The 8,069-nt window shown below is 43.4% G+C and overlaps 1 protein-coding gene across 2 annotated transcripts in view; it reads left to right on the top strand.

The window, feature by feature from the left end:
- The first annotated feature begins 26 nt into the window (after nt 1-26).
- Nucleotides 27-8,069, top strand: part of STARD3NL (STARD3 N-terminal like) — a 58,363-nt gene continuing 50,320 nt past the window's right edge. For both annotated transcript variants that reach the window (XM_014585759.2, XM_006143003.3), the window contains exon 1: nt 27-47. The gene's annotated coding sequence lies outside the window, so the exon portion shown is untranslated. The remainder of the gene's footprint in view (nt 48-8,069) is intronic.

Here is an 8,069-nt window from a genome sequence, read left to right as displayed (position 1 = left end):
TGCTGCGGCTGCAGGATGCGGGAGGGATGCCCTCCACGCCGGCCACGGTGAGCCCCGCGTCAGCCCGAGCTGGGCCCTCCAGTGACCGCGCACGGTGACACGGTGATCCAGGGCCGCCCAGACACGGTTCGGGGCCTCTTGCAGGCAGGGAAAGTCCAAAACGAGACAAAAGCAAGCACGAGCCTCGGATGTTCCGACCACGGTTTCAGTTCCCTGGTTTGGCTTCTCACGATGTCTGGCCCTTTCTGAAATCTCAGTGGCAGTGGTTACTTTTGGTTGTGGTTGGAAAGGGATTTCATTCTCCTTTCATTCAAACATCAGCGACATTGTGGCGCTTTCCTGATCATTCTCTCATATGGCAGTTGTTCACGTCATTGGTCTTCTCTTTCGCAGATGGAACTACTGAATCCATCGCTTGATTCAGTAATAGTTTGGGTAAGTGTAGGAGGTAACAGTACCAGGCCCTCCCTCCGAGTCTGCGGGAATTAGGCCGGTTTGTTATATCGGACTTCGTTGTTGGGAAGGATTCTGCGAGGTCATTGTCATCCACATCCATCTACCCGTACACCTCCTTGGGGAAGTAAGATCTCGCAAAGCGGCCTGCAGTGTCCTTGATGTAGTTATGGATTCTACTAATAATGCGGTGGGTAATTCATGCTCACAGAGTTAGAATGATCCTGTAGAGTGTGTAGAATAGGATGCATGTATAATATTTTTCCGTTGTCCTGAAGAGTTCGATCTATTTAAAACTTTTGTATAATCAGTGCATCTTAAGACTGCATTATTGGATTGCATAACAGGGCATTAAAGAAGTGTAGTTAAAATCACTTCTGAGGGCTTTACATGTTCACAGAAGGTTGTTGATTCCTATCACTTGAATTTGTTCTTTAGACAGCTTAGCTTGTCTGTTCCAGGCATTGTTTTAGATGCTGGCCATTTGAGTAATGAAAGGTATAGATAAGGACCCTATTGTCAAAGATAAACATGTAAACCAAAAAGACTCCTGTTAGATAGTGGTAAATGTTAGAAGAGATACTGGGGGTGAGAAGCTGGAGTGTGGGGGAAATTTAGATAGTAGTCAGGGAAGATTTTGCTGAGGAAGTGACAGTTTGGGTGAGACTTGGGTGTTGAGAGTGCGTTAGCTGTGGGAAAATCTGTGGGAAGTTTCTAGAGACACAACAGTACAAAGGAGCTAACGAAGACTGGGCTTGGTGTGAACCAGGGCTGAAGGGAAGCCAGTGTGGCTGGAACAGAGTGAACCCCGAGGAGAGGGATGTGGGGGCACAGTGGTGGTAGGAAGTACTGGAGGGATGGGCAGGAACTAGGTCATCTGCATCCCACCAAACAATGGCAGACAGGCAAGGAACAGACGATTTGTCTATTGCAAAGTCCTCCTTGCTTGCTTTTAGTGACTCTCATAGGCCCTATCAGCTCACTGCTTTATTTTTTGTTAGGAAGTCATTGCAGTCATTTTATACATATTCATATATGTGGACATTTTTTTTCCCCAAGGCTATTCTTTTTAGTTTTTTGTTTGTTGGTTTGTTTTTCATAGGGCACACGAGTTTGCTGGAGAGAGAGAGAAATAGAGGAAAACTGAGAATTCACTCCCTGGTGAGGATGGTCATGCCACAGTCCCTTCTCAGAATTTTGGGCGCATACGGTTTGGGCTTGATTTTCAAGCACAGGGTCTGGAGCTTCAACTACAGTTGACCACATGGGAGTCCAGTGCCTCAGCCACTACGTCACCCGCTGGCCAGCCCCACTCCCGGGATTCTCTTAATGAAAAGTCTTTCCTCCAGCACTCTATGCCATGCAGTTTTCTTTCCATTTTGTTGTCATGTGCAAGACTCAAAGCCTCTGCTTGTCATCAGTTCCCTGCTTCTGTCCTCCCTTCTCCTAACCATGCATCGCCTGTACTTACTCTCCACTTGGAAAGCTCTGGTAGTCAGTCTCTGACCTTCAGACCAAGTTCTAGGGAGCTGCGTTGTCCAGTTGATTCTTGTTTTCCATTAGAACTTGCATTATTGATCAGGGCATGAAGTCTGCCTTTATTAGGCCTACGGTGTGTCAGTATGTTACATACATTCTGATCCTTCCAACATCTTCCAAAAGCAAATATTAAACCTTTTTCTAGTAAAGGAAACTTACACTTAAAGCCACCCTGCTGTACTAGCTTGGGAGTGATCCCAAAGCTTAACTCAGTCTTCTCTATTTTTCTACTTAAAATTATGCTATATCATGTGGCATTTTAGAGATCATGTGATTCAGCCCTCTCCATGTAGAGGTGGGGCTGTGGAGGCCCAGAGGAGTGCCGTGATTTTCAGATCATAACACAGATAGTGGCCAAATTCTCACCCTGCTTATTTTCAGCCTAGTATTTTTTCCTGCTCTATTTCCTTTACGAGAGTCCTATAACCAGGGGTTTCTGAATTTACACCGCAAAACTCGTAAAAGGTCATTTTAAGAAGATGAGACAGTGCTTTTGGGCCTGAAATAATCCTTTCCATTATTTTCTTTCCTGAACAATGAGCGAACCGTGAGCACATGTAAACTCTCTGTATGAATCTTATGATTTAAAAGTGGTTTTAAAATTTAGGTTTTAATCTCAGAAGTGTTTGAAAGGAATTGAAATGACCAGCCTATAATGTGTTAAGACTGCTGGATCCCACAGGGCCTGTGTGGTTTGAGTCCCCAGACCTGGTGGCTTGAGTAACATGTATGTGTGTGCCCGAAATCCTGGATAGGGGAGGGAAGAAGGGCTTATAGATGCTGTGTACCCGTCTTCCTCGGGGCGGGGGCTGCTTTCTGCTTGCTCATTTCCTTTCTCTGTCTAACAAGTACATGCACCCTCTGGCAAATTACAAAAAAAAAGAGTGTTTAAAATCTTAATATTTTCCCAACTTTAATTTTATGCTTAAAAATGTGGGAGTATTGCAAGAGCTTGCTAGTCATACTTTCTGTTAGCAAGTGGAATTTCTTCCTGTAATTGAGGAAGCCCTGGGGTCAGCTCAGTGTTGTAACTTCTCTTTCTTCAAAATAGGTTATGTTAAAAAATATGTAGATTGGTTCATAAATTATATAGTTCATGAATAACCATAGCCTTAAAATGCAAAAATACCTATTTTTTTCCTAAGGTGTATTGATTCTAGTACTTACGATTGGCATATGTAGGTGAATAATAGCAAGCCAATAAATATTAGGTCCTCAGGAAAGTCATGATGCATTTTTTTCTGGGTTTTCTTGGTGCAAAAATGTGTCACGACTTTCCAGATGATTCAGTAGCTTAATTCATGTTATGGTTGGCTTTTAGAATCTCCTGTAACTCAATGGAGATTGTCTTTTTTCATTACTCAAATTAGAGTAATATTAATGGAATTGGCATCCTTTTTATTTTAAAAAACACTGAAATATATTTAAATTTAGGCAAAAGATAACTTTTGCTCTTTAGCCAAAATATTGCCACTGAATATTGTGACTGAGTACCTCTGTCATTTAAGGTTATTCATGTAACTGATGTCCAACATTTGGCTACCCAGATTTGACCCCACATTCTGGTGCCATCCCTTGCCATGAACCCAGTGCCCCAGACTGGATTTCTGACTTTTCTCTCACGCTTTCTACCTTTTACCATTACTTGGGATTTGCCTGTGCCCGCTGGGTGGGTGACTCCAGCCAGGTTCTCCTTAGTCCACTTAGTTGTCACTTTCTCAGTGAAATCTCTTCTGTGTCTCTTTAATGGAAGCCTTCTTTTTTCACAGCACTTCTAAGAGTCTTTCTCTGTGATACTCTTTACCAATCTTGGTATTTCTGGTTATACACTGGTTATCCAGATGAGTGTACACACATACATTGACTTGAGCTTTAAAGACTTAACAATTTGAGGTGTGCAGGGCATAGTGTGTTAGGTTAAGGTGTTAGGTTCCCACATGGTTCGAGCCCTGAACCTGGTGGCCCGAAAATCACTCCATGTATGTGTGCAGGTGTGCCCCAAATCCCTAGAGGCCAGTGGAAGAAAAGAGTTTGTGGTGTAGCTGTCCTCTGACTTCGTAGTTTTGTTTTTGGCAGGCTGAAGAACCGTGTGGTCTTACTTGTTTATTACCCCATTATTGAGAGGAATGCTGTTACGCTGTCGTTGATTTGATTAAACAGAACTTCCACCTCCTTCAGTTAAACATTCCTGACTTCTATAGTTACCAAGGGGCCTCTCGAGAAGAACTCAGACCTTTGTCTTGTCAGTGTTGAAGACATATTGCCACTAATAAAATTGACTTTCTCTGGAGATGGCAACAGCAATATCTACTTTTTAATATTACAGATGAGAGAACTGAGAGACTTGCCCAGGGCCCCTTTGTCACTCCCGGTGCTGGGCCAGGAAACCTGGTCAGTGTGCCTGGTTCACAGCAGCAGGGCCTCCTTGCCGGCTATCCTTGCCTTTGGTGTGCTGTGTCAGAACTCCTGGCAGCCTCTTGAATGATGTATCAGCATAGCTCAGGCCTTTCTGATGGTTTCGTTTGCTCTGTTTGTAGGCTGTTCTCAGTCTGGAAGGTCCCTCTGTTGTGTGTCAAGATCAAGGGTCCTCTCACCAAGGGTCTCTGACTGAGCTATTCAAGGCTAGAGGATCTTCTTGGACAGGCCTTGGGGTAGTAGAGGGTTTAACGCATTCTTTACTTCAAAACCTTCTCTTCTGTTTCCCCTCCAGTCAGTTTTCCAAAAAAAAATATATATATATATACTGGACTAGTGAGCAGCCTATTAAATCTGTGTATTAAATCTGGAGTTTGGAAGATGTTGGCCTAGTACCATTCACGTCATGATAATCACAGGTTTATTTTATAGGATAGTGTCCTTTTCAGTGTTGTGCGTTATTACTTGCCAGGTTGTATTCTTGTTTCCTTCTTGTGTCAGGAAAATATGTTTTCATAATTTTTCGAATAGGCCACTTGCTTAGTGAACTAATGATGTGAAACCAGGAAATTTCAAGTACTGTTTTCTGTTTGTATGCTACGTTAACCTCATCCAAGGTGCCATCAAAGGTAAACTCAGGTGTTAGAAGTTTGTCCAGCGAGGCGAGAACACCAGCCGGGACTTGCTTTTGGCATTATTGATCATGACTAATGCTTACAGAGGGCTTCCTTTGTACCAGGATTGTTCTGAATGCCTTTCATCGGGGTTTCTCACCTTTAGCTCTGGTGACATTTGGGGCTGGATAATTCCTTGTTGTGGAGGCTACCCAGTGCATTGCACGCTCCTCAGTGGCATATCTGCCCCTAACCCACTGGATGCTCGTGGCACCTCTTCTGGTCGAAACAGCTGGTATGGCCCCAGGCATTGCCAAAGGTTCTGGGCGGGGAGTGGGGACAAAACTCAACCCCTACCCGTGTTGAGAATCAGTGTTTCATATAAACTAATTATTCTTTAGAGCAACCCTCTAAGGTAGGTGGTAACATTATTGTACAGAGGAAGAAACTGCAGCATAGAGAGGTTAAGTAACTTGTCTCCGGTTAGGTTACACAGCAGGCGATGGCAGTACTGGGATGTGAAACTAGGCTTCCCTCTTGGAGCACCCCACCCCCCAACAGCTGGTTCAGCCTGACTTCCAACTATTAGGGGTCCAGAGAGCCTGAAAACCAGGGGACAAATGCCAACAGGGACTAGGCAGGGATGGGAATAAATGAGGTGCCTGCATGGCAAACTGGTGAGGGGGAAAATAGTGCCAGAAATGCCCGTTGTTCAAAAGAAGCTAGAAATATGGATATTATTTATGCTAAAATTTCCATCTTTTAACATTGGCAGCTAACTCAGTGTTTAAGTAACGCTGTCCCAGCACAGACGCCATTGCCTGTCTGTGGATAAAACTGGGCTCCAGGCCACCGCTCCGCAGTCTTTCGTGTGGACCCTGCAGCAACGTGGCATTTGTTGGGGAGATGGAAATGCTATGTGCAGGTTGAAGGTACCCGTCACTGAAGGGAATGAGGATGAAGTGTGGAGCTTCCAGACTAGAATGAGTTGTCTTGGTTTTTTTAAGCCAAAGGAGTGTGGGATTTAAAGTTTGCCATCTGCACACTTTGAAATTTTAAAGGCCTGCTGCTCAGTGCAAACCCAATTTGAAAAACGTAACTTTCAAAAGCGTTGTTCAGAATTTTTTCCCCATGACTGTCACTTGCCTGGGCATTAAAACAAATATTTCAGAGGATATTAAGAAAACCCAGATACTGTAGTTGAACAGCTGTATCCTGAAGAAAGGAACCTCAACCTTAGTTCATTTGGTTGGCAGCCAGTAACCAGTTGAGTACATGCTTAACTCTCTGTGAAGAAGCTCTTTGTCAGCTTTTTAGATGCAATGAACTTCTGTTGGCCCTTGGAACATTTACTCCTTGCTCTGGGATGCTGGTTGCTTCAAATAAGCCTGAGTGCTCTTGGTGTGAAAGGTAAGCTCAGGCTTCCATGAGGACTTTTCACAGCCCCCCATAATCTGTTCATGTACGTCCATACCAGGTGTACTGCCTGCGTGCAGCTCCCTCACTGGGGCATGCTCCAGATGTAGGGTACCTCTTAGGTCCTGATCTTAGACATGCTTGCATTTCTTCCCCCTTTTTCACTTAATGTAGTCTATGTCTTCCTTGGATCATAACAACTTTTGGGGGGGGTAGGTTTTCGCGATAGGGAGCGTGCACTCGCCAGACAGACAGGGAGAGACATAGAGACAGAAAGCGAGAAATCACCCCCCCAGGGGGGATGGTCACGCCGCAATCCCTTCTCCTCCATTCTCCTCTCGGGATCTTGGGCACGCATGCACACGCGCCCGGTGTGAGTTTTAAGCCACTGGGTCCGGGACGCGAACCGCAGTCGACTACGTGGGAGTCCAGCGACATAGCCATTACGCTAACTGCTGGTTCCCAGGATCATAACAACTTTTCATGACTTCTTTCAAAGTCATTCATTTTCTGGAAGGTCACCTTTTTCCTGATGCTTTTCTGGTCACAAAAACCTATTTAATCTTTGTATTATAATGATCTTAGGCTTGGTTTACTAACTATTTCTAAAGGTATTATTTCTTTTCATCAAAAAATATTCTAGGGCAGGGACCATGTCTTTCCCATCTTCCTTTCCGCCGCAGCACCTAGCATTGTTTTACCTGTGTTAGATACTTCATAAATACAAGGGGGTCCTTAAAAATAAATAAGAGGTATAATATGAAAGAACTATACACAGATTTCAATATTTTCTTGTACTTTAATTCCATTTTTCGTGAACTTTTTGAAGTCGATACATTCATTTGGGTCAGATAGATTCCACTCAAGTAAATGATTTCTTTTTATTTTTCCACATATTTATAACAGTTTTGATTGCATTAGAGTGACTTCACTAAATGGTTTTCAAAGTATACTGGAAAGAAATGAGTAACTTTGTTAATTTGGGGGAATTGGGGCATTTTACTAATTTCTTTGTCAATTATAGTAACTGACGATGAAATATTCTTAGCTTAATATAGTATGTTGAGACTCTAGACATACGCATACATTTTTCTAACTTTAGTTAGCAATACTCCATCCATACTTTCACACAGTGATATTTGTAATTCATGAATATAACAAACAAATCAAATGTTTGACACGACAGGCATTTTTCTTGGTGCTAAAGATACAGAAGTGCTCAGTACTGAAATAAGACATGAGGACAAGATATGAAATGTGTACGAACGACCGAGGTGCTCTTAAAGAATGGTGTTGTTAACTGGAAACAAGGAAGTCTGACCCGAACTTCTCAAGCAGTTCAGAGGTGTCCAGAAGCTAAAGCGTGAGGTTGAGCCACTCGGAGCAAAGACCTCAGAAGACTGTGCTTCAGAGTGGCGGAGATTTCCCTTCTTTTAGAGGGGAGAGGAATGTAAGAGTGTTAAAAGGCACAGTGTTGGTTCACAAAAACAGCATGTTTTTATGACTGGCTTTTCATGTTTCATATACATGTTTTTGAACCATAGCCACAAACAGGAGGTAGGTTACAGTGCAAACTCTGTTGGCTGGTAATTGAGGGTACTTTTTACTTTAATGCCAGCTGGTCAGTGCATG

The sequence above is a fragment of the Tupaia chinensis genome, unplaced genomic scaffold, assembly GCF_000334495.1.
Source record: "Tupaia chinensis unplaced genomic scaffold, TupChi_1.0 Scaffold000088_1, whole genome shotgun sequence".
Classification (NCBI taxonomy): domain Eukaryota; kingdom Metazoa; phylum Chordata; class Mammalia; order Scandentia; family Tupaiidae; genus Tupaia; species Tupaia belangeri.
Note: the sequence above shows the minus strand (reverse complement) of the source record. Positions and strands in the feature narration are given on the sequence as shown.